Below are 23122 nucleotides of genomic sequence, written 5' to 3'. Positions count from 1 at the left end.
TGCACCATCAATTTAGAGTGAGCAGAGCTTGGAAGTGCCTTCAGATTTTCTGTATTCTTTTTCTTTCTGCTCACATGAAGATTGTGTTACAATATTTTTAGGCGTTGATAAAACGAGGCTGCTGCTCCTCATTGTTCATGCTGCTTGGCGTATTTTTCTTAGGCATGATTTTTCTAATGTTGTTCTAGGCTGCTAAAAGCAATACGTGGACTAGGTTTCTACTCTACTGGCTTCGGGTTCAAGTGTCAGGGTTATAATATTATTGGCATTGCGTTGAATTGGTATCGAGGTACTATATGCATTAATTACATTGAGGTATTATGCGTCAATTACACTGCAGAGTTGCATTTAGAATTTGACAAACGTTATATGGTGATAACGTTATATCATATGCGTTATATTATATCATTACCGAATAATATTTAGACTGTTTAGAGGAGGCCGGGGTTTCCAAATTTGTGACAGCAGTAGTTGGTAGTTGGTGGTGGTGTTTTCTCGCTAGCAATTTACAGGGGAGAAGTGTGAGTAGCGTCAATGGCTGGAGGTATGTGTTTTTGGGCATTAATCTTTTTACAATTCTTTACGATTTTTTTAAGTATTTATTCCACATTAAAGAATCGATATTTAGCTTACAGTGTGTGCATATTGTATGTGACAATCAGTGTTTTTTCTCTTAAGAATAACTAGAGAAACAAATGTAAAATTGTTCCTTTGTATTTTTAAGCGAGATTGTTTCAAAAACTGGTCATGTGTCAGAAAACTAATAATAAACTTGACACTTTGAGAAACACCGAAAGAAAGAAAAAAAACCATAGCCTTTTTCATGTCGTCGCTTCAGTTTCTCAAGATCACGGTCGTATGGTTTCTGGTGCGATGTGGATGAGGAGGGTGGCCATTTTTGCGACCGCGGCATTGACCTTGGTCATGCCAGTGGGATGAGTAGGATGAGTATGGAGAAGTTTATTTTGAGTAGGGTTTCGTACTTCACAACACTCTTTAGAAACACTAGAGTAGGTCACATTGGAGGAGGTGTGGAAAAAATTGCAAAGCAGAAAGAGGTCTATAAGCTCAACAAAAGAACCTGAGATTGGGCCTCACTATGAGTGCACCCAGTAGCCCTTTGAGAGATCATCTTCATCCAATCGAGTTCTCGACTTTGGTTTCGACTTCGGCTTCTCCTAGGGCTGTGAAATAGGGAACCATCAATTCAAAGCACAAGCATCATCAGTCTAAAGCGAAAACATTCAGAAGGGTTATGCCCATGGAAAATCGGCCCACTAGATCTGCAACACCGCTAGACTCAGACAACTTCTACAGGAGGCCCAGGTCGGCCATGGCTATTGATAGTAGTGTGGTTGCAACTGTTATGATCATCACAACGAATGAGAGGGGTAGAGGAATAATAATAGCAGGATGTTGGATCCTGCATCCTACCAGTACAAGATGAAGGTGATCATGGATGGATTGCTGGGGATGGATCACAATTGATAACGTTAAGCACAGGATGCGATGGTGTTTAATATTCAGATAAGGCATCAGGGAATAAATGGCGGAACTTGAGACTTGCAGAAGCCACCCGATTTGTTAACCATTGCAGATAGACAGGTTGGTACGCGAATGTATATTTGTAGAGTCATCAATACATTGTAAATACACGAATGTAATACATTGTTAGTTGAATTGAGGCTTCTGTGATCCATAATAGTTGAAAGAATAACTTCGGCGTAAATCAAATGTAGACAGACATTTGTAATACATTGTTGTTGATTAAGCATAATTCATTAAGTTAGTCGTGTGATTATGTTAATTTATAAGATTAGTTGTGCGATGTTGTATAGCAATGACCAAGTAAACAATTAACGCATGAAGTTTTTTTTGGGGGTGGTTTTTATTCTAATTTTAAAATTATAATATTCAAATAAATAATAAATAATAAATATTATTTTAATATTTTAAATTTTTATTTCATAATAAAAATAATTATATTTTAAAATTAATAAAAACATCTTAATTATTGAAACCTAAATATAATAATAAAATTTATATTTTTTATTGGTTAAATATTACTTGGATTTATTTATGAAGTTAAAATAAAAATCATACTTTGAATTTTCGCATTTTCATTATGTTTTAAATGTAAATTTTTACAATTGGTAGATTTGTTAGAGAATGTAATCTACCATTTTGTATAAAAGTTTTGTTTTCCATTTTTTTAATTAAAAAAATATTAAACAAAATCCTTAGATTTATAACATGGTCTTCATAATCTTTAACTACCAGTTCATAAGGTGCAATGAAGTTAATTCCCATAAGTGAGTATGCAATAAGAGTTTAAAGAAAATACCTTCACACATTCTCTTTTTCAAGTTGTGTAGATTATGTATGTAATTGGTATAATGGGATTTAATCTATAACTTAGAAGTTTTGGTCTGCGGGATGTCATTTTGGTTGAATTTATGGTTATGTTTTTATTTTTTTATTTTTTCCCTCAGTTATGTTAATTGGGATTTTGGATTTTTTCCTTTTGTAATAAAATTATTGAATGCTAAGTAGTTTGTGAATAGGTTTGGAGTTTGAATTAAATGTAAATTAGTTTTTTTTTTACGAAACAGAATGAGTTGAGTTCATAATTTTTGTTCTGTGTAATTAATTACCATCTTTAATTCCTTCTTACAAGATTTGAATCCATAATCTAATAAAATCTAAATTTTATACAAATTAATTAATCTACATCTCATAAATAAATTATACTTTTATTTTTTTAATTAAAAAATACAAAATTTGAAACTATTAGTTTATATTCGAATTTTTTAATTATTAATAAATTATAATAAAATTCTCATCAAATAATTTATTGACATAAAATAATTTAATTGCTTATTTACTAAGGCAACTATATAAATTAAATGGTAGGTAAATTCCTATAGACATCAATCCATAATAGGTATCAAAACACTTATTTCATAATACATTATAACTAATTATAGGGTTTATTACTCCCTTGGGTTTATAATATCAATCATGGTCAACCATGGTCAATCATAGCTAGCCATGGTCAATTGTGGTCATTGTGACAATGATTGTCTCAATATGAAAATCAACCATAGTCCAATGTCACATTGTGACAAAGATTGTCTCAATATGAAAATTAATCATGGCCAAGGATGGTCAAACGTTGCATTGTGACAAAGATTGTCTTAATATGGAAATCAACCATGGTCAACCATGTTTATTTTCGGATTTACAATATTTATCTTAGGGTTTATATACCTTGGGTTTACAATTTTTATCCCTTGGGTTTTTAGTATTAATACATAGGGTTTATTATTCCCTTGGGTTTATAATATTAATCATGGTCAACCACAGTCAACCATGGTCCAATGTTACATTGTGACAAAGATTGTCTCAATATGAAAATCAATCATTGAACCACAAGCTAGGCCAACATCACATTATGACAAAGATTGTCTCAATATGATAATCATGGTCAACCATGATCAATCATGGACAATCATGGTCAATCATGGTAAACCTTGGTCAACCATGTCCAACAATGTTTTATAAAATTAAACATGGTTATCCATAGTCAATCATGGTCAATCATGGTCGAACATGGCATTGTGATAAATATTGTCTTGATATAAAAAGAAACCATGGTCAAACATGGTCAACCATGGTCTAATGTCACATTTTGGCAAGGATTATCTCAATATGAAAATCAACCATGGTCAACCATGTTTATTTTAGTGTTTATAATATTTATCTTAGGGTTTGTATACATTGGGTTTATAATATTAGTCCCTTGGGTTTAATATAATTCCCTTGGGTTCATAATCACTTGGGGTTTTAATATTAATCCCTTGGGTTTACAATACCAATCCCTTGGGTTTATTAATCTAAGTGTTCATATTCATATAGTATAATATTATTCATAGGGTTTATAATATTAAAACTAGGGTTTAATATAAATCCCTTGGGTTTATAATCATGGTCAACCATGGTCCAACGTCACACTGTGATGAAGATTGTCTCAATATGAAAATTAAACATGTTCAACCATCATCAACCATGGTCAATCATGGTCAACCATGGTCTAATATCACATTGTGATAAATATTGTCTCAATATGAAAATCAAGCATGGTTAAGCATGGTCAAGCATGGTCAAACGTCACATTGTGACAAAGGTTGTCTCAATATGAAAATTAATCATGGTTAACCATGGTCAATCATGGTTAATCCCTTGGGTTTAGTAATTTAAGGTTTCATATCCCTAGCATATAATATAATTCATATGCTTTATAATATTAATCTTTGGGTTTAGTATAAATCCATTGGGTTTATAATCATGACCAACCATCGTCCAACGTCACATTGTGACAAAGATGTTCTCAATATGAAAATCAACAATGGTCCAATGTCGCATTGTTACAAAGATTGTCTCTACATGAAAATCAATCATGGTCGACCATGGTCAGCTGTGGTCCAATGTCGCATTGTGACGAAGATTGCCTCAATATGAAAATCAACCATGGTCAACTATTTTTATTTTAGGGTTTATAATATTTATCTTAGGGCTTATATACCTTGGGTTTATAATATTAATCCATTGGGTTTGATATTATTCCATTGGCTTTATAATCCTATGGTGTTTTAGTATAATCCCTTGAGTTTATTAATTCTAGAGTTCATATTCTTAGGGTATAATATTATTCATAAGGGTTTTAATATTAATCCTAGGGTTTAATATAAGTCCCTTAGGTTTATAATAATGGTCAACCATGGTCCAACCCAATCACATTATGACAAATATTGCCTCCATACGAAAGTCAACCATGGTCAACCATGGTCCAACATCGCATTGTGATAAAGATTGACTCAATATGAAAATCAACCATGGTAAACCATGCTCAACTGTGTTTATTTTACGGTTTATAATAATTATATTAGGGTTTATGTACCTTTGGTTTATAACATTAATCCCTTGGATTTATAATCCCCTGTGTTTTTAGTATTAATCCCTTGGGTTTATAATATGAATCCTTTGGGTTTATTAATCCAAGGGTTCATATTCCTTGGGTATAATATTATTCATAGGGTTTATAATATTAATCCTTGAGTTTAATATAAACCCCTTGGGTTTATAATCATGGTCAACCATGGTTGACTGTGGTCAAACGTCACATTGTGACAAAGATTGTCTCCATAGGAAAATCAACCATGGTCAACCATGCTTATTTTAGGATTTATAATATTTATCTTAGGGTTTATATACCTTGGGTTTATAATATCAATCCCTTGGGATTTTAATATTAATCCCTTGGGTTTATTATTCCCTTGAGTTTATTAATCTAAGAGTTCATATTCTTAGGGTATAATATTATTCCGAGGGTTTATAATATTAATCCTAGGTTTTTATATAAATCACTTGAGTTTATAATCATGGTCAACCATGGTCCAATGCAATGTCACACTGTGACAAAGATTGTCTCAATAAAAAATATTAAAAATTGATCAACCATGGTCCAACGTCACATTGTGACAAAGATTGTCTCAATATGAAAATCAGCCATGGTAAATCATGTTGAACCATGTTTATTTTAACATTTATAGTATTTATCTTAAGGTTTATATACCTTGGGTTTATAATATTAATCCATTATGTTTAATATTACTTCCTTAGGTTTTTAGTATTAATCCCTTAGTTTTATTATAATCTAAGTGTTCATATTATTATTTAATTATGTTATTTAATATTATTTAATTATTAAATATTTCATTTTATTTCATTTAAAATTTTTGAATTCACGCTTCTGTGATCCATAATGAATTAAGAAAAGTCTTTCGGTAGAAATCACATAACGAAAATTTTTGGCCGACACATTTCGAACCAACCAATGTGATTCATCATCAAGAACAGATGAAGAGTCAGACCATAGCAAAAGCTTAAATAGAGAGCAATGTAGAGACCATAATTTCAAGTAAAGACTATTTTTGAAAAATAATATTTAAATTATGATATTAATTTATTAAAAATAAATATTATTAAGTAACGACTATATTAAACGACTAGTTTTTGAAAAATAATATTTAAATTAATTTATTAAAATCAAATATTATTAAAAATTTTTATTAATGGGAAATCATCGAAAAATATAACTAAATTTTTTATTTCCCATTAATAAAAAAATTTAATAATATTTGATTTTAATAAATTATTTTAAATATTATTTTTCTGAAACTAATCATTTAATATAATCGTTACTTAATAATATTTGTTTTTAATAAATAAATATCATAATTTAAATATTGTTGACTTTGATTTTTTTTATTCTTGTTAGTTATATTTTTCGATTATTTCCCATTAATATAATTCTTTTAATAATATTTGATTTTAATAAATTAATTTTAATATTATTTTTCAAAAACTAGTGGTTTAATATAGTTGTTAATTAATAATATTTGTTTTTAATAAATTACTATCATAATTTAAATATTTTTTTTCAAAAATAGTCGTTACTTGAAATTATGGTCTCCATTGCTCTCTATTTAAGCCTTTGCCAAGTTCTGCCTCTTCATATGGTCCTGATGATGAACTACACTAGTTGGTTCAAAACACGTTAGCCAAAAATTTTTATTATGTGATTTCTACCAGAAGATTTCTTAATCCATTTTAAATTATTCTTTACTATTTAATTATTTTTTATTATTATTTATTATTATTTATTTATTTATTATTATTATTTATTACTATTTATTTATTTACTATTTAATTATTTATTAATTGATACGAGTAGTAATATTAATTAATAATAATAATCTTAATAATAATAATCATCAGCTTAATAATAAAAATTATTTTGTAATAACAATAATTATTTTCAAATGATTATAATAATCTTTAATTAACAATAATTATTTTTAATTAACAATAATAGTTAATATAATTAAAAAATATTATAATCACTTTAAAATAATTATTGTTATTACTAAATAATTATTGAGGTTAATATTATCATTATTGATTAATATTACTACTAATATCAATTAATATTATTATTAAATAATTAAATAACATTAAATAATTTAAAATTAAATAATATTAAATATTAAATATAATTTTAAAATAATAATTATTAATTATAATAAAAATAATCATGTTTTTTAATAGTTTTTTTATTATATATTTATCAATGGTAGATACAAATGAAGCTTTTGGTGTACATCAACCACATTAATATTTTTAATGTGGTTGTGCTAGTATATGTGTAAAGAGTTGTCAGTGATATTTAACGTTTCTTCGTCATTGTCGTCGCGATCTTTGCCATCATCATCATCATCATTGGTAGATACAAATTAAGTCTTTGGCATACATCAACCACATTAATAATTTTAATGTGGTTGTGCTAGTATATGTGTAAAGAGTTGTCAGTGATATTTAATGCTACGCCGTCGCTGCCTCTTTTTAGCAACATTAAATTATGTATTTTGATATTAAATTAATGCTTATGAACCCCATTAATTTATATAATTTCTATGTTAATAAACAATTCTATAATGTTTACCCATTTTTACGGATTATTCAATACTAGATAACCGGATAAATAATATTCACCTTTTGACACCTACCTAATTCCTAACTTGCACTGTGGATAATGTTCACCGTTGACTCCAAGTAATTCTTAATTTGGTGGATACCCACCAACGCGTTTTACATTAAGAATGGGTCACAACCAAATGGGAGCACGAATACGATAGTGGCACAAACACTAAACGTAAGATATGCTGGAGATGCAATGCATCCAATCGATAATAAATCCAAAACATAGCATAAATAAACTATGCCTTGGAAAACCCTTGAAACACCTACAAATAATAATTTGTATGTCATTCTCTAATATTTGTTTTTTTAGTTTAATATATATGGTATCCACAATCATGGTCCTTACAAAAATGAATATAACAATAAACATGTTACATTAAATATATCGAAAGTTGTTACCCATAATTTGTATGTTAAAAAGAAACCATTTGAAACATAAATATGCATAAAACATAAAACCATGTTACATTAAATATGGAAAGTGATTGACCAAAACTTTCTTATAACCCAAAAACAATGACATTCATGAATATGCATTAAATCTAAAATTAAAAAAATGAAAAAAAATAATTGTCAGCAGCACACAGTTGAAATTCATTTCCAATGGTGGATGGAAAAACATAAAAGTCATTATTTAATTAGTTTCAATTTTGTTGGAAAATAAGGAAATTTTGGCAATAATTTTAATAAAATTTGGTGGAAATTTTTGGAAATCCATGTTAGAGTTGTTGAACTTCAGAATTTTGAGTGCTCCACAAGTTTTTGATAATGCTAAATTCATTTTTACAATAAAAAACACCATTCAAACACTCTCACTATCAAATTTTTTAAAATAAAAAGACCGAATTACAACAATTTTTAAGTGTTAAGGCAAAATTGACACCGTTGTAGACAACACCAACATAAAATGTGGGACGACAACATCAAGAGATGCTTGGGAATTGGATTCGATTCCTACTCACGTAATTTTTTTATAAGGCATTCCACTTTCATGTGATGGATGTCAACTTCCAATATCTTCTTATTTCAGTGTAAACCACCCATCTTAAATAATAATAAAATTGATGCAGTCCCAACCAAATCTATTATATATGTGTAAAGAGATGTTAATAATATTTAATGTTAAATCAATTAAGTCGATAGGATTTTTATGGAGAGGTTCTTCCTCATGACACTATAGCAGATCTGTCGGCCTACAAAGAATATACCCATTCGACGATGGGTATTGAAACAATTTATCGACGATTGTTATAGTTGTCGACTCATCCATCTAATCTGAAAAACATTTGACCTCAGGCGCCTACTCGGGCTTATTCTGCTGATCGAATTCCTCTGGTGACAAGCAAGCCAGGCTCTGGGGTCCCTCCTCGACGGCTCTGGCAGCGTGCAGAGACAGCACACTTCCTTGTCAGCTCTGGCAGCACGTAGGCTCTGCTATGGTAGCACGCAGGCTCTACTCTGGCAGCACGTAGGCTCCCTCCTCGATGGCTCTTCCTCTCCGTAACACCGCAGCAGTGTTTCCCTCGAGCACGTAGAGGTCAAGGCTCTCCTCGACGCATGCAGAGAATGTATAGAGTAACGGTTAGGTTCTGGGCCTCCACGATAGCTCTGGTCCACGCAGAGACATGGTATTGATTTTGCTACGTAGAGAGTAGAGACACAGGCTCTTCTAGAAGCAAGAACTTCCTTGACGGTCTCGACAACAACCTCCTTAACAGCTCTGGCAGTGGTGGACAGGGCCAGCAACCACTTGCTCCACGCATACGCAGAGACCAAGAGAAATGAGCCTCTAGTACGCAGCACGACTGAGTCTATGCAAAAAAACAGTGGTCCACGCAGCCTCTCGGTAGTGGCTCTTCAATAGTGGTCCATGCAACTCTGGTCTTTACCACATGCAGGCAGTCCAGCAATGACGCGGGCCTTCACACGCAGGCAGGCTCTTTCAACAACGACGCAGCCTTCAAAAAATAATTATAAACTGCAAACGCTCAAACGCCTCCAAAAAATGATCACGCGGGACTCAACTCAACTCATTTGCTCTGATACCAATTATAGTTAATGGAGGTTACACAACAAGAAAGAAATTAAACCAAAAGAAAATTGAATACAACCACACAAGTAATAACTCAGGATTTACGTGGTAAAACCCTGACAGAGTGTCAAGGAAACATCCACAGGGCAAGGAAGTAGAATCTTTATTCAATCAACAAATGATTCTCCTTACAATAGTTCGGGCATTCATTAGTTTTATATATGAGCCTCTGTTACATAATTGTTGATCCGGTATGAAACTAACTTGTCAATAAGTAATACAATTTACCCAAATTTACATTAATTAGTTGTCAACTACCAACAGGACATTTGCTAAGGTCTATCACACTAGAAACTTCAACACCAGCGAGAGCATTGCCATTAAAGCCATGGACAAATAAAAGATTGTCAAGGTTCAAATGATGGTAATTTGTGTAGATCTATGGATGCCATTCCTTCCTCCAATGATGTAGAAATTCTCGTTGTAGATTAAACTGATTATGCAATTTACTAAAGCAAAATACTTAATCTACTTCTACAATCAAACTTCGGAAGCTTAATCGATTTTGAGCAAGATCAAATAGAACACATATAATAGAGAAGAAGATTCAATCACACATGAAACACAGAAGAATACTCTAGGCAAAGCCTCAGCTAAAAACCCCGCTATCTGTATTATCATACAAGTGGAAATATCTCAGGATTACACAAAGCTTTAGCTCTCAAGCTATCCATCTCTCAGTATAATCCCTCACTACTGCTCATAGACAAAATAGACAACACATATGCCTTCCTTCAGTCCTCCAAGCCTCCTATTTCCTTGTGCAGTTTCTCCTGGGTCCTCCAGCTGCCACCTGTGTGATTCTCACCTCACGCACTGATCTGACCTTTGTAGCAACTGCACAATCCTCAAGGAATGAATTCCTTCTGCATGCAAGATATATTCACATGGGAATATTCTAGAAAATGATAATACACTGTCCCTGCCTTTAATCTAAACTGGTTCTTTGTCTGAATTGACATGCATGAGTTCTTTATGAGAGAATATTCAGTTATCTGGAGAACACTAGTTACATGCATGCATGCATTAATTGACTGAACTCACAAATAGTTCCACAAACTCTTTGGAACTAATTAACTGGACTTAACTTAGTTAACTGAGCTAACTAATTACAACTCAAATACAACTCATCCTTATCTCCTTAGTTAAGGGATAACTTCCTCAATCAAAGGGATAACTGTTGCATGTCTTCACAAAGACTTCATGTTTGATTTTCACCAACTAATTAACTCAAGATGAATTAATTAATTAATTTTCAAACAACTGGTGAGACTAAATTCGAATTTTAATTCTCAATTTTAATTCAAGGAAAAATTAAAATTGGAATATATCTTGAAATGCTATCTATAGCAATGCTATTTTTAGCATTTCTTGTTGCTATTTTCAACACTCCCTCTCAACAAGAAATGGATTATCTGTCACCTCGATCCTGTCTTTGTGGAACTCGAATTTACACTTTGACAATGCCTTAGTCAAAATGTCAGCATCTTGCTCCTCGGTCAAAATATACTGCAACAACATGATCCTCCTCGCCACATAGTCTCTGAGATGATGATACCGAATGTCGATATGCTTGGACCTGTCATGAAATACTGGATTCTCAGAGAGTTTGATACAACTTTGATTATCACAATAGATCACAGTTGGATCCATCCTCTGATCAAACAAACCAACTAGAATTTTCTGCATCCAAATGGCCTCACATGCTGCTTGGCTTGTAGCCATGTATTCAGCCTTTGCTGAGCTAAGTGCAACTGACCTCTGTTTCCTGCTGTACCAAGAAACTGTAGCTAAACCAAGGTTGAAAATTCTTCTTGATGTGCTCTTCCGATTTGATGGACTCCCTGCCCAATCTGCATCTGTGAAGCCCTGTAGCTTCACTCCCTCTAACTGTTTGTACCATAATCAAAACTGAGATGTGCCTATGAGGTATCTCAAAACATGCTTCATTGCCTTCCAAAACATCTTGGTAGGCTAAACCATAGCTTGACTCAGTTGGTTCACCACAAAGCACAAATTTGGTCGTGTGTTCATTAAATACATCAATGAACCCACAAGCTGCTGATATACAGTAGCCTCTAATACCTCACCTGAAGTAGCATCATCCTTCCTCCAGTTACCTGCTAGAGGAGTCTGCATCGGTTTGCACTTCTCCACGTGGAATCTCCTGAGTATCTCATTGGCATACTTGCCTTGAGACACAAACACTTCCCCATCCTTCTGTCACACTTCCATGCCTAGAAAGTAGTGCATGAGACCCATGTTTTTCATCTTGAACTCTCTTGCAAGGTCCTCCTTGCAAGACATGATCAAATGATCATCGCTTGTCAATATCAGATCATCAACATAAAGAACAACGATCAACTGCTTACCTTCCACCATGATGTGGTACAAGTTCGCATCTTTTTCACTCTTTGTGAAGCCCAACCTGGTGAAGTAGTTGTCGATCTTGGTGTACCAAGCACGAGGTGCTTGCTTCAGCCTGTACAAAGCTCTCTTGAGTTGGCACACATGCGACTCATGATCGAAGGTCTCAAATCCTTCCGGCTGCTCTATGTACACCTCTTCCTCAATCTTGCCATTGAGGAATGCTGTCTTCACATCCATCCGATGGATCTTCCAACCCATCTGTACTGATAGTGCCAACATCGATATGATAGATGAGTACCTTTCTTCAAGAGCAAAAGTTTCATCATAGTCGATCCCCTCGACCTATGAGAAACCACGGGCAACAAACCTTGCCTTATGTTTCTCCACACTACTACCATCAGCGGGATGCTTTACCTTATAAAGCCAACGGGAACTCACAACTAACTTGTTCTCTGGTCTTGGAACCACATCCCAAAATTTGCTCAAAACTATGGATTCATACTCCTCCACCATAGCATCAACCCAAACTGGCTACTGCACTGCTTCCTCAAAGGAAGATGGTTCGGTCTCTATAGATTCCCCAACAAGGGCCATGTAACCAGTGTACCACTCAGGTGACCTCCTCTATCTGCGCTGAGAAGATGGCTCTCCCACATTCTCTCTCGCATCCATCAACAATCTGTTAGCCTCCCTTATGCGTTTCCGCCCCTCTGGAAGACTCTGCATGAGTGGATGTCTCCACTCTTGGAACCTCTGCATGCGACTGCTCTAAATCAATCTAAGGCTCCTCCTCCTTAGGAACCAAAAGTTCCTCTTTTGCCTGCAACATGAGCTCCCTCTCAAGGGAAACTCGCATGGCCTTCAGTTCATCAAACTTAGTATCTCTGTGAACCACTCTCCTTTGACTGGTAGGCAAATACACCCGATAGTTGTGGCGAGTATCAGTGTACCCCACAAGTATCCCAAACTCTGCTGTCGGCTCTAGCTTCTTCCGGGCATCCTTGGTCACATGGCAATAAACCGATGAGCCAAAGATCCTAAAGTGACCCACATCTAGTCCCTTCCCGGAGAAAGCTTCCTTTGGTGTCTTCATCCCAAGTATGCGATGCGGGCTTCTATTCTGCAAGTAAACCACTGCGTTGCATGCTTCATCCCACAAATGAAGTGGTAGGCCTTGGTCATGCAGCATCGCCCGAGCTACCCCCACAATCGTTCTATTCTTCCTCTCAGGCACCCCATTCTACTGTGGGTTATGAGGTGTTGTCAACTCCCGTTTAATTTCTTCTGCTGCACAGAAGTCCTTAAACTCTTGAGAGACATACTCTCCACCATTTTCGCTTCACAAGGACCTGATCTTCTTTCCTGATTCTTTCTCAACCAATACTTTGAACTCACGAAACCTTGAGAAGGTTTGATCCTTCTTCTGCATGAAATAGATCCAGCATCTACGAGAAAAATCATTAATGAAAATAACATAGTACCTTTGTTTAGCGGCGGAGGCTGTCGAGAATGGTCCACACACATCTGTATGAACTCGCTCCAAGATTGCTTCAGCTTGACTTTCTCGATCCTGAAAGGAAGATTTTGCATATTTACCCAAGGTACAACCTTTGCATGTGTCCACTTACTCAAGTTTACCTTTGGGAAGTCCAGTAGAAATCTGCTGCATTATCTTCAAGGCCCCATGATGCAAGTGGCCCAACCTTCTATGCCATAACTCACCAATATCTTGGCTTTGCACCAATTCTGCTTTGGAACTTAATGCAGCACAGTCATCTACCTCTAGCTTGTAGAGATTCTTCACTCGAATCCCAATCCTCTTGGTCTGACCTGTGGCTATGTGTCTCAGGAACGCCTTTCCTTTACTGAAGACTACATCATAACCTTCCAACATCGCGATCGATACCAAGTTTTTCTTCAGTCTAGGCACATACTTTACATCAGTCAGGGTGAGAGGAGCTCCATGCTCCCTCTGAAACACAACCATACCTTCACCTGAAACACGGTACTTTCCATCATCGCCCATCTCTATGCGCATCTGGAGGTCTTTCTCCTCCAAGGTACTGAATAAACTCTTATCGTTGGTCATGTGGAATGAGGCTCCACTGTCTAGGTACCAAACACAACCCACCATCGATGAAACCATGCATGCGATGAGGGTAAAATCCAATTCGAACTGTGAGGCCAGTGCCTCACCATCTGATCCTTTCGAGAATCCATTCTTGGATTTCTTCAATGGACAATTAGTTGCATAATGGCCCACCTCATGACAATTAAAGCATCGCACTTTAGATTTGTCAATCTTCTTCCCACCATGGGAAGAACTCGATTTGGAATGGGAAGCCTTCCCTTTCCCTTTCTGCGCCTTACCTGCTAAGGCTAGATTTTCTTCATCATCATGCTTAGATGAAGAACCATCTCTGGTGCTTCTCTTGATCTCCTCCTGCATCAGATCCGACCACAGTCATTCCCAATCTGGTAGTTTCTCTCTTCCATTCACTGAGTCCTGGTAGCTATGCTAGCTCTTAGGAAGACCGAGGAGAGCAAGACTCACCATATCATCATTAGCTGTCATGATTCCTACACTTCCAAGCTCATCTTTGCAGGTGGTGAGCTTGTTCAGATATGTAGAGATCGTGTCGCCATTAGAGATCGTGTCGCCCTTTTCACACTTGATTTTCCAAAGCTTGTCCTTTAGCGCTAGCTTTCTCTGGTCACTATTGTTCTGATATAGATCCTTCAATGTCTTCCACATTGAAAACGGTGTCTCCTTCCCATGGAGACTCGAGACAATATGGTCTCGAACTCCCTCCAAAAGAATCCTCCTCGCTCTCGCCACACATTTCTTCCATTCTGCCAATTCTTGGGCATTAGCTGCTGTTGGCTTGGGGACTTCTTGATCAATGAAGTCCTTCAAACCATTGTCCTCTAATACCGCTTCCATGCGATCCTTCCATGCTATGTAATTCGAGCTACCATCCAGGGCATACTCGAGTCTCAAGCCATTGAACGCCATTGGTGAACTTTGAGATGTGATAAGAAATCGATTTTTACCTACAATCAAGAACTTCAAACTTTGAACTTCTCCCTTCTTTGTATATTGTTCTCCACTTTGATCACCTTTGCTCTGATACCATGTAGAAATTCTCATTGTAGATTAAACTGATTATGAATTGTACTAAAGCAAAATACTTAATCTACTTCTACAATCAAATTAGCGGAAGCTTAATCGATTTTGAGCAAGATCAAACAAAACACATATAATAGAGAAGAAGATTCAATCACACATGAAACACAGAAGAATACTCTGGGCAAAGCCTCAACGAAAAACCCCACTATCTGTATTATCATACAAGTGGAAATATCTCAGGATTACACAAAGCTTTAGCTCTCAAGCTATCCAGCTCTCAGTACACTCCCTCACTACTGCTCATAGACAGAATAGACAACACATGTGCCTTCCTTCAGTCCTCCAAGCCTCCTATTTCCTTGCGCAGTTTCTCTTGGGTCCTCCAGCTGCCACCTATGGGATTCTCATGTCACACACTGATTTGACCTTTGTAGTAACTGCGCAATCCTCAAGGAATGAATTCCTTCTGCATGCAAGAGATATTCACATGGGAATATTCTAGCAACTGATAGTACACTGTCCCTGCCTTTAATCTCAACTGGGTCTTTGTCTGAACTAACATGCATGAGTTATTTATGAGAGAATATTCAGTTATTTGGAGAACAGTAGTTGCATGCATGCATGCATTAACTGACTGAACTCACAATTAGTTCCACAAACTGTTTGGAACTAATTTAACTAGACTTAACTCAGTTAACTGAGCTAACTAATTACAACTCAAATACAACTCATCCTTATCTCCTTAATTAAGTGATAACTTCCTCAATCAAAGGGATAATTGTTGCATGCCTTCACAAAGACTTCATGTTTGATTTTCACCAACTAATTAACTCAAGATGAATTAATTAATTATTTTCAAACAGTTGGGGAGACTAAATTCAAATTTTAATTCAAGGACAAATTAAAATTGAAATATATCCTGAAATTCTATCTATAGCAATGCTATCTATAGCAATGCTATTTTTAGCATTTCTTGTTGCTATTTTCAACAAATGCTTCACGCTCTCTTTGAATGATCTCAAATTGTATACTTCAGCTAAATTCATCTCCCGCATCTTATAGTCTGCCACTATTTGTTTCGCCTCTACTATGCTCCTTCCACAAGAACATTAAGAAAGTTATATATCCATGGATATTTTCACCGGAGTTGCAAGAAACACCATACGAAAATTCATCATCGATCCAACGATTCAACTTATGAAATATGTTATTCATAAAGAGGAAAACCGTCAGATTCTACAAGTTGATTTCAATCATATGGCCATACTTGTACTAGAAGTCAAGATAGGAACCAAGCCAAGAAGCAGATATGTCAAAAGACCGCATATGCCCAAGAGAAAGAGACAAATGGAGGAACATCGGAGAAATCATATTGATGCACTTTATGTGTTACCACTCAGAAACCTCGATCTCCGATCTCCAATTTGAATGGGATCTCTGATATCCAAGCTGCCGATATGTGGACCCGATTAATTTTATCAGAACATCTTTAATATAAAATCACATCCGCCTTCATCAGAGCTTTTGGAATGAGACCTCTGCTTAGATCCGTCGATCTCCAATTGCGATATGTCTTGCGGACCCGATTGCCTTTATTATAACGACTTCAATGTAATATTGTATCCTCCATATCACAAGTTTTGAAGCCTTGTCACGTTGAAACCTCTGATTGTGATATGTGTTACAGACCACTGCTCCATCATAACAAGCCTTAATGTAATATCGCATACGTCATGTCAGAACCTTCATATCGCAAGTTTTAAAGTTGTGTCACGATGAAACCTGCGATTGCGATATATGTCATGGACCCGATATTACTATCAAAACAATTTACTTATAATATTGCATCCATCAGAGGTCAAAGTATGATGCAGACCCGATTGGACTATCAAAGCGAGTTTATTGAAATATCACATTGCTACGTCAGAGGTTAGAGTATGTGCACAACTTAAAATCTTTGATATTCATGAAGTTGCGACATGTAGGATTAAAGTGATGATGTGGCATGTGGGCCTCCCATCACTTATTATAATGTGGGTTCTGTTCAAATAAAACTATGGCATATTTTGTCCACTATTATCAAAATACCCCTTCCAATATATTTTTTAATGTGCCACCTCATGCACAAGTTGGCCTCTCCTCCAATGAACATGTCTTTTTGTTATTGACAAAACTTGTATATATACAAGTCAAATACTTCACTTCAAGTATTGATCTCGATAATCTATGACAGAGAGAGAGATACATTTCAAAACTTGTGAACTTGAAAAAACAGGAGACTTAGAGGCCGAGAAGGATCACTAGATATCTAAAGTAGATGAGGCAGTAAGAGCTCGGACCTATGGGACATTTCTGTTTGGGTGTAGAAAACAGAATCAGAGTTAGCCATAAAAATGGCGGATACAATAATATGAAAACAAACTATAATTATGCCCAAAACCAATAGAAAAATCAATGGCTTAACAATTAATATGACAGTGGCTCCTGGAAGTGACAAGTGGCAAGAGATGAGTGGTGTCAGAGAAATGGATATATGAGAAATGGATATCAAAGGTTTTAACAATGAATACAAATGAAAAATGTTGACTCGTCGATACTGGGAGGCTCTGATATGGGGCGGGCACGATATCACAATTAAACCTATTTTAATATCAATATCACATCTGTATTATCGATGATTTTAAATGTATGTCATTACGAAAGTTCCAATAAACGGACACGATCTTAGATTGAATCACATCTTATAATTATATCAGATCCAAAATATCAATGATTTTAAGATGTGTGCCATTTGAAAAGTTCTGATTGAGAGCGGATGCGATATTCTATTGAATTCTTTTTTTAATTTTTGTCGGGTCTGGATATCGGAGCAAATAGCAATATCGGAAGTCGTAAGTCGGAGGAGATGATTATCAGAGGTTGGAAGGACTAGCATATCGGGGAATTGGTGAGATGAGCATATTGGAGGTTAGAGTGGGAGGCACTTTGGGATATCAGAGCTGAGGCCTTTAGGGATATCAACAATCGGAGGGAGTGTTGCATCGGAGATCGGTGAAATATGATATCAAAACTTTTAAGCAAAGACATGCTCTGCAAAACTCCGATATGAGATTCTCTGATATAATGGGCGGACCCATTATAATAATAAATTGACTTTTATAACGATATCGGATCTGGAGGTCGGGAATGAACAACCTCAATATAAAGTTTCCTAGGTGACGTGGCAAGCGCAAATCACAAATCATGACTATGAAACAGTTATGTTGTGTAAACCTTTTATTAAACCTCGTTAAATTATTTATCAAGCGGAACAACAATGGGGACATATCGGAGTTTTAATATATCGCAACATTTAAACATTATAACCCTGATTTGTGATCTTTGCGATATGCATAAACTACAACCACTTGTTGCATAAGATGAAGGCTTTGAATATCAGGACTTTGGATATCAAAGGGGATTATATCGCAAGTTTTGGGTTGAACCTCTCCGATATACATAATAGTCTAATTGCCACTTGTATTAGGTTTATGAATGCAGTTTGAATGTTTGAGTTTCAAAACAACTAGCCACTTGTAATATAAAGGGTTTCTCCCTAATATTACTTTGAAATAATAAAGCCACTTTAACATTGCAACTTGGTCTCGGGTGCTTTGTAAGGGATAAAAATAAAATAATGAAATAAAATTTATAAAATAAAAAGTAATCTACATTGTATACATCCTACAAGGCCAAAGCAGTGAAAAACATACAATCTTCAATTAGGCGGTATTTGCAAACCATATGTCCAAATGAGATCAAATGAGTTTTAATAGAAAGATAAAAACAAATCGAACTCATTAGAGAAATCCAAATACTCAAAATTAAATAGTACTATGACTAACCATTCAATTAAATGGTCCCCATAATGAGAATTAAGTGAATAATTGGGGGGGTTGTGTTTTCACAACAACAAGACCCTATTACTCTATCATATCATGTTTAAATGTAATATCACACCCCTAGTGTCAGAACTTTTCTATTGCAAGTTTTGCAAGCATGACATATTAAAAATTCTGGTTCGGTTATACTTGTGGACCCGATAGGTCTATAAAAATAATTTAATTGAAATATCACATCCATGAGAGGCCGGAGTATGATGCAGACTTGATTGGAGTATCAATATGAGTTTTTTGAAATATCGCAACCGCTATGTCGAAGGTTAGAACATGTGCACAACTTAAAAATCTCATATATTCCTGAAGTTGCGATATGTGGGATTAAAACAATGATGTGGCATGCGAGGACCTACCGACATCTATTGTAATCCATCATAATTTGGTTTCACATTGTTTACAAGCTATCCAAAGAGAAGACCACATATGCCCAAAAGTAAGCACTGAAGGGAAGAAACAGTGATATCAGAGGAGAAAATAGAAACATATCAACGAACCTTTCCCTCTACTCTCTGATCTTCGAACTGTGATATGGAACTCCAACTATTGATATGCAGACCCGATTGTTTTATCATATCAGTTTTAAATGTAAAATCACAAATTCCCTTTATTGGAGCTTTTGAAATACACCCTCTGATAATATCCTCTAATCTACGGTTGCAATATGCCTTGCGGACCCAATTGACTTTATTATAATGCTTTTGTGTAATATCGCATCTGCCACATAAAAACTTTCATAACATGTTTCTCATGGTCTAGGTGCCCCCTTCCAAACACCACCCTTCATTGTAGCATACATGAATAGTCCTCGTTCACTTGAAACACTAACTCTTCTTGAGGCTACACATTCTTGGTCCTTCTCTGCTCACCGAAAACAAAACTAATGGAAACAAATAAATCCTTGCAATATTGTTCATGTGCTCCCTTGTTATTCCTCAATGCTTTCTCCTGTTGATGCATGCTATGCTTCTTTCTGCTAGAGTGAACTACTTCTATACTTCCCTTTTCGCACACTCCCATTGGACATTGGCTCCACTGATGAAGCAAACATTTTTCATTGGGAACAAAAAAGAAATGCGTATGCTCCATGGCATGCTCATCGTGCCCCTGAAGCCCCCCTTTCCCCTTGCTTTGGCGATGCCTCCACTAATCATATGCCGAACCCCCCTGAATCCGTATACATCGATGAATAGAAACTCCTTTCTCAGCTACACCCTGGAAACAACATGGAAATTGATGACCTTAACATGCTTGTACATTGCGACTTTGACTCAAACCACAATTGGGCCCATACTACCATCCCTTCCACTTTGCAAGAAACAACCATATGTTTCATAGACTTTAGTATCTCATCCACCCAAATCCATTCTAGCCCCTCTCTAGTTCCCTGCTCACTCACCTCACTATCGCCCACCCAACAAGTTGCTTTCACTATTGTCCACTTCGAATGCTCATCCAAGGTATTGCTGGCACAGGGAAGTCTCACTTAATTGATTGCTTAAAATATAAATTTCTTGCTGAATCTTCTCCCAATTCAAGTCCATTGCTCCTACTCACTCCAACAGGTGTTGCAAAATTTAACATAATGGCACTTACAATCCATTCTGCCCTTCGCATTCCTTTAGTTTCAATGCATCCTCTTGAGGGCCAACCACTTCTACATCTTTGAGAAAAACTTCGTCATGTCAAATACATTTTAATTGATGAAATGAGCTTTATTGGGCCTAAACTTCTTTCACACATAGACGATCATTTAAGGGAGGTATTTCCTTCGTATCAAAATGTGCCTTTCGGTAATCGGTCTATCATACTTGCTGGTGATCTTAGCCAACTACCTCCTATGAAGGACATCCCCATGTATGTCGGAACATTGCGTGGAAATTCCCTTTGGCACAACTTTGACACGATCGTCACACTATCTACCATCTTTCGTCAACAGGGAACTGACCCTCTTCAATTTCATTCCGCCAATTGCTCACAAATCTCAAAAATGCAACACCAACAATCAAAGACTGGAACCTTATCATGTCAAGGAAAAATTATTTTTGTCAAACAATGAGCAACAAGAATTCGACAATGAAATGCACCTATATCCAACCAACCTAGTTATCGCATTGCATAACAAACAAATGCTCAAAAAATTGAACATGCCAATTGCACGATGCTACACAGAGAAAAGGAACCACCATCCTACTGGTACACATGAAGAAGATGAATAGTTGGATGCAAAAGTTCTTATTTGCAATGAACAACAGGTTTTCCTCACATGCAAATTATGGCTTGAAGCAAGTCTTGTCAACAGAGCACTTGGAAAAGTAGTTTCCATTTTCTATGCACCTCGATCAAAACCCCCTCAATTGCCATCCTTTTTTGTTATTAACTTCTTTCAATACAAAGTCCTGCCATGAGATACCTTCAACCCATATTATGTTCCAGTTCTCGCGATAACGCGAGGGTCTCGTAGTCAAATTCCCCTTCGAACGACATGGGGCTTGACAATACATAAATCACAAGGGATGAAATTACCAAAGGCGATATTGGACATTGGCAACATAGAACGACAAGGCTTAGCATTCACTTCCATCTCCAAATTTCAAACCTTGGATGCAAGGCAATGCTTACATCAAATTTAGGCAACAAGAGGAATCCATGCTAGCATCAAAGTCTTTACAACCATCTATAATATGATCATTGCATCTAACCCCCCTGATTCCATTTCAGTAAGAATACTTTTGATTCAATTTCAGAATAGTTGCTTTCTTTTACAAATATTCACTGTGGAACTCAGTTGAAATTCCAAAATTTTGCCCCCTTTCTAGAAAACATATAATATAGAATTGTATTTTAAAAAAAAAACAAATGAACATACTTTGCAAGATCACATTTTAGTGATTGATGTGAGCATAATTTTACAACTCTAATTCAAATCAAATACTTTCAAATTGCTTGACAAGAAAAAAACTTGAACATTTGTTGTTGCTTATTGGAAAATCTCTTTTTAGCTGTCCAAGGAGTAAATTACCAAAGAAGTTGGAAGCCATTTTTTCAAATATCAAAAGGACTCAAAACCTACTCTGAAAAAGCTTTCTAACCATACATGCAAGTCCAAAAATGGTCTCCTGTATCAAAAGAAATGGTCTGGTAAGCTTTCGAGGATTGAAGCTTGCAAAAGGAAAAATATTCGAGAATGCATATCAGAGGGAAATAATCTCAAAAATCACATATCATAGGTCTAGAAATCTCAGCGGTCATAATATTAGAGCATCGGTCATATCATCACATCACAACATCTGAAATTTTTAAGGTGTTGACCTTTGAATAATTGTGATATGCATAATGTTCCATGTTGTGGTAAAAACACAACGCTCCCATTATTCACTTAAATAATAGTATGAGGACCCTTTGATTCCCTGGTTAGTCATATTACTATCTCATTTTGAGAATTTAGATTGCTTCAATGAATTTAATTTGTTCCTATTTTCCTTTTATATATTTTAAACCTCAAATCCCTGGCCTATAACAATGTATATTGCTTTTTTTTTATACTTTATAGTTTTGTTGATTGGAAAAAATGTTCGTCGTCAACATTAGGGGAGACCACCCAGTTGAGAACTTAGAGCACCTCCTTTTCCATTGAAAATGGTGATTCCGACTGGTTATGGGTCCAGTTACCCTGTCATCTAAGACAAACCTAAAACTAATCTAATACTAATCTAACCTAAACTAAGAGTTAATCTATTTATATCTATAATACATTTCCTTTATATTGGTCTTTAAAGATGTGAATTTAAGGAATTGATCAACACAAAGGTTTGATCGATTTGAAGGCTGATCAAACTGCAATTAAATCATTTGTTTGCCTCTCTAGGAGAGGACTTGATACAAACTAATATGTAAATGAAAAACTAATCTAAAACATGAAAAACCCATCTTGAAACATGATGGGATGAGCCCACTCCTAATCCGAGAGCGAGTTAACTAAAACAGAGGAAG

The 23122-nt window shown here is 35.5% G+C and overlaps 1 pseudogene; it reads left to right on the top strand.

The window, feature by feature from the left end:
• The first annotated feature begins 823 nt into the window (after positions 1–823).
• Positions 824–1488, top strand: LOC149260627 (uncharacterized; annotated as a pseudogene).
• The last annotated feature ends 21634 nt before the right edge of the window (positions 1489–23122 follow it).

Source organism: Pinus tabuliformis, chromosome 6, assembly GCF_031772625.1.
Source record: "Pinus tabuliformis cultivar Carrire ecotype Pingquan chromosome 6, CPIR1, whole genome shotgun sequence".
Lineage (NCBI taxonomy): Eukaryota > Viridiplantae > Streptophyta > Pinopsida > Pinales > Pinaceae > Pinus > Pinus tabuliformis.
Note: the sequence above shows the minus strand (reverse complement) of the source record. Positions and strands in the feature narration are given on the sequence as shown.